Here is a 6000-nt window from a genome sequence, read left to right on the forward strand (position 1 = left end):
AAATGCTACCTTCTCCTGGGACTGTGGCTGCGCTTAGATCTGGGAGCAGATTCGACAATCCTACCTTTGTTGATGCGCTCGGTGTTGGGACCATACTTGGTGAATTGGATGGTGACTTTGCGGCCATCGATGACCCTACCGTCGAAGTGCTCGACAACCTTTTAGGCCTCGTTGGCATACTTGTAGCGGACAAGTGCGAAGCCCCTGGAGTTGTCGGTGCAGCAGTCCTTGGGAATGAAAATGTCGACGATGTCGCCATACTTATGGAAAAGAGGGAAGATTCATTGATGATTGTACAGAAGGTGATGATGAGGATAAGAAAGGAGTATCTGTTGCTAATGTGTGGTGGACCTAACCTTCTGAAGTGAGACATAGTTGGTGCCTTTGCGGATTGCAGCAACAACAACAGCTCCGAGGGAGAGGTAATCTGTGCGCAGGCTTAAGGTGGCGCTGGGGCTATCCCGGGACTTAGGGTGGGTGTCGTTGGAGGTGGCAGTGTTGCATGGGAATAGGCGGATTGTCTAGAGGTCTTGTCGTTGTCTTCATCATCGTCGGCGTGGAAAGATGGTGGCAGTGGTGGTGGTAGTAGTGGAATAGCAGAAAATAGAAAAGATGGTTAAAGTGGTGGTAACGGAGTAATTTGAAAGTTTGAGATTTGGGAAAGAAGAGATGGTGGTGGAGTTGAGGTTGAAGATAAAGGGTGGGAGGAGTAATTTGGAAATTTTATTAAAAAATTAACAAAAATTTAAGATTTAGGTACTTTTGACGTACGAAACCTATCTTTGATGGGTACAACGTTAGTTTTCTTCTTTGACAGATACTTTATTTTATCAATATTCGTAAAATTCATGGGTACAAATGGTTGTTTTTTTTTTTTAAGTATAGTATACTTAATGGAAATACTATGATAAAATGCAGTAGTCCAAATTTATACTTCGACATACTACTCCTCTATTTCACATATTGCAAATCTATGTAAATCGTGATGGCCACTTACAGTTTATCTTTGTCCAAATGCACGTAATTCACCACTATCTCTCACAGTTTTTCATTGTTCATAATCCACTTCTCCCTCTAGCAGATTATGTTAAATATCTATTTTCTTAGAGGCGGAGCCTCATAGTAAGGAAGGGGCAATGGCTCCCTTAAATTTTAATTTCTTCATATAAATTACATATAAGTTTTAATTTAACCTCCTTAAAATTTTTATTTTAGTCTTATTTTATTATGAAGTTAATTTTTGGCCCCTTCTTAATATTCTACCTAACTCTGCTCTTGTATTTTCTCATCATCCTTGACATTCTCAAGCGAACTACGTTCATATGACTAATTCCTGGTGTCCTATAATAAATTACATAGAAACCAAACACGACCAAAATATAAGCTTCTTTTAAAAAAGTTATAATTGAATAATTTCAATCTATAATTTATTTATTTAAGTAATTTATCCTGCATCTTCTTCATATTAGAAACAAAAAAAAAAAATTGAAGAAGGAAACTAAAAAAAAAAAGAAACAAAAGACACAAAGTTTTCTTTCATGAAAAACACAAATTTGTTTAATGTAAGCACATAAATTTTTTTTACTCTAAATGTGGAATTTTTTTTATCAAAATACATAAATATTTTACACTAAATACAAAAAATATTTTTTTGAAGGTAGACAAACATATTTTTTTACAAACATATTGAAAAAAACTAAAAATAGCAACATGATTCTACATGGTATGAGTGGTTTTGTTAGAATACAGCCTGTTTGGTTGATGTCCATTTCCATCAGAGATATGGACACGGTGACACATGTATATTGTTTGTTTAATGAGACACAAAATTATCATAGACACTGTGACACACAAATGGACATAAAATACATATTTTTTGTGTCTCACCTTTAACCTGTGACACAGATTTGAGACTAAGACACAGTTTTTTATTTTCACTTTTATCCCTGTTATCTTTTTTTATTTTCATTTATACCCTTCTCTTTTTAATCTTAATCCACTTCTTTTTCTTTTCTTTCTCACATTCTTCCTCATTGACTCCTTTCTTCCTCCATGCCTCCCACCCCAACCACCGCCTCACCTTCTCTGTCTCTCTTTATCGCCTCCATTCCTTTGTCTTTTCTTGTCGTCTCTTCTCCTCCTCCTCCTCCTCTCCACTGCCTCAACTCTTCTCTCCCTCTCTGGCTCCCTCATCTTTGAGCCTCCTTCTGCTTAGATTTGTCGCCGTTTCTGTCGTGCCTCCCTCTCCGACTCTTTCAATTTCGCCTCCGCTTCTCTTCTACAATACCTCCGCCTCTCTTTCTCGTTGTCAGATCCATTTAGTTTTCTGTTTTTTTAATTCATATATTATTTATTTATTTTTTATTTAAATATTGATTGAAAATTGTGTTTATATATTAAATTAGATTAGATCTGAATTTTTTATTTATTCTGTGTTTGTTATTATTAATAGTTATAATTTGTATTGAAATGGTGGTAGAAAGGTAGTTATGGTGGTTTTAATGGTGGTAATTTGAACTGAAATAATGATAAAAAAGTGGTGTTGATAGTTTGTGGCAGGAATAATATTATTATTTTATTAGAATAATAAATTATATATACTGTTATGTCTTTGAGTATTAAATAAGTTCTCAAATTTCATGTATCATTTTGTGTATTTGTGTCTGTGTCTTATTTATCTCTATCCACTAACCAAACGAAGCCATAATTTTGGTTTAATGAGTTATTACTTATTAGGTCAACTTCGTTTAATTTATTTACTAAAATTCTATGAAGCATACAAACATAGATACCGGATATGACATTATTGGAAACATGCTGACATATTACCTTTAGTTTTTTTGTAAGACACGAGACAAGACACACATGATATTCTTTTTAAAAAAACTTGCACTAGTATCTTGATATTTTATTAATATTAAAATAAAAATTAATATTTTAAATATTTTTAATTATATAAAAATTTAATTTTGGTTAATATATACTACCTATAAACTCATTTTAAGAATATATATTAAAAATAATAATGTTAAATACAATAAAACGTGATAATATTTGAGTGTTTTTAAACGTATTCAGAAAAAAATTATTTTTTTATTAACACATACAATTAGACACAAAAAATACACATGTTTAATAAGTATTGTATTCAAAATGCGTCTGACACACACTGAAATGATAACTCAACAAAATATCCGTGTGACTCGGTTATCAACAATTAATACTATTTGTGTGACTCAAGATTACCTAGATCATAGTTATTAAAGCTGAACCATGTATAATTAAATAATTATTATTTTTAGAACTGGTTAAACTAGTTCAACTATTGGATCACTGATTAAACAAATTGACTCGACATAATTAAATAATTATATAAAATTCTATTATTTTCTTCTTTATTATAAGTATTTTTTATTTGTTTTTATATTAAAATAATTATTATTTTTATATTTTAATAATTTATTAATTATATTAGTTTATACATTTTGTCTTGTTATATATACTACAAATATTTATTAAAAATAATATTAATAAATATTATATAATCATATAAAAAAATAAATTATTATTAATAAAATCAATTTTGTTTATATTTTTTAATATGTAAATGCTAAATAAAATTCATAATTAAATTAAAATATAATTAATTTAAAAATAAATAAAGTTAAAATTAAAATTAAAATATATTAAAAAATATAAATTATTTGATGAAAATTTTTTATATATATATTATAATTAGCATATATAATAATAAGAGAAAGTATAGGGAGCCAATAAAATATTTGTACAATGTGTACAATGGAGGTTTAAGGATGTCCGATTCAATATTAGAGATATAACCATTAGTGTTACCTTTTCCCATCAGTTTAAACTTTTGGGATGAGTGGTATCAAGACACGGTTAGAGCTCTAGATCTGACTGTTTATTATTCCTAGTATTTGGATGATTATTGTGAATAATATAAGGATATTCATTTTTTAATTCATATTGAGTAAAATAAATAGCCCATTATACACATTTTACAAATATTTTATTGGCTCACTAGCACGACTCTAATAATAAAGATTAAAGAGCTACATAACCGAAGTGAAAAGCAAGCACGCTTGGAGTTGCAAGGCTTTGCTCTTTGGACAAGGCTTTGAAAATATTATATATATATATATATATATATATATATATATATATATATATGGAAAGTTCTATGGTGGCATTGGTTTTAGTGGCTAAGAGTGGCATAAGTTTGACCAACAAATAAAATATTGACACATGATAAAAAAAATTAAATCTAAAACTAAAATGATTCTCTCTTTTTTATAATTTCTTATAATTACTTTTATCAAAATAATTTTTTATAATTTTTTTATAATTATAAAAATAATTTAAAAAATATTAAAATAATTTTTAATTATATTTATAATTATTATTTTATTATTATTTTTATTTTTTAAAAATAATTTCTTATAATTATTTTTATAATTATTTTTACTAAAATGATTTTTTTATAATTATTTTTATTTTATAATTATTTTTATTATTATTTTTTATCAAAATAAATTTTTTTATAATTATTTTTTCTTTTTGTAATTTTGGAAAACTAAAACCAAAATAATATCTCTCTTATAATTTTTTATGATTATTTTTAAAGTAACACCAAGAGGAAGAATATCATTTTGGTGTTAGTTTTTTGAAATTACAAAAAAAATAATTATAAAAAATTATTTTTTAGAAATAAAAATAATAATAAAAATAATTAAAAAAATAATTTTGGTGTTATTTTTAGAAATTATTAAAAATAATAATAATAAAAATAATTAAAAAATAAAAATAATTATAAAAAATTATTTTAGTAAAAATAATTATAAAAATTATTTTTAAAAATAAAAATAATAATAAAATAATAATTATAAACATAATTATAAAATTATTTTGGTGTTATTTTTTATAATTATGAAAATAATTATAAGAAATTATTTTGATAAAAATAATTATAAAAAATTATAAGAAAGAGAATCATTTTGATTTTAGATTTAATTTTCTTGCCATGTGTCAATATTTTACTTGTTGGTCAACCTTATGTCACTTTTAGCCACCAAAACCTATGCCACCATAGAACTTCCCTATATATATATATACACTAAAATTGAATTTTCTCTTAACTAATAGAAGTGAGGTATCAATTTTTTATGAATCTATTTTTTCGTCAAAATAAATGTACTATTTTCTCTTCTAAGTTTATTTTATAAAAATATCTTTATTATAATTATATTATAATTAGCATTTAAGTAATAATACATAATTGTACTAATTTAAGAAAATATTTTTATTATAGTTATATAAAATCAATATTTAATATATTATTAAACTATTTATCAATTATCAATCGAAAATATTTTTAATTGTTTTAATTATATTGATAATAATAATAATGATAATTATATGATAATGACACCGGTTATTAATAACCAATTATATTTCTCTAAATAAATTTATTTTAGAAAAATATCTTTATTATAATTATATTACAATATTACGATTAATATTTAATGAATAATGCATAATTATACTAATTTAAAAAAATATCTTTATTATCTATCTATTCTATTATATAAAAATTGAATTTTTGCATTTAATGATGGAATTGATGTGGTATGCTCTTAAGGTGTTTCCTGATTTATTTTATTTAATTCGTTAAAGCAAATCAATTATAATTAATTAATTATATCAATTAATTAATTTGATTAGACATTCAAATCTCACCATTTATTATAATTTATATGAATTGATTAATTATAATTAATTATATCAATTAATTAATTTGATTAATTATATTAATTATTTGATTTGATCGGAGTAAATATCAAATTATTTAATAAATATAATAACAAAATATATGAATTAATTTAATTAGTTTATTTTTTTTAACATTATCTATTTATACAAGATCAAATATTTTTTACTCACTCTCTCTTGTGCTTAGGATACAATTTTTGTAATTTATTT

Source organism: Arachis ipaensis, chromosome B6 (assembly GCF_059453495.1).
Source record: "Arachis ipaensis isolate K30076 ecotype BB chromosome B6, ASM5945349v1, whole genome shotgun sequence".
NCBI lineage: Eukaryota > Viridiplantae > Streptophyta > Magnoliopsida > Fabales > Fabaceae > Arachis > Arachis ipaensis.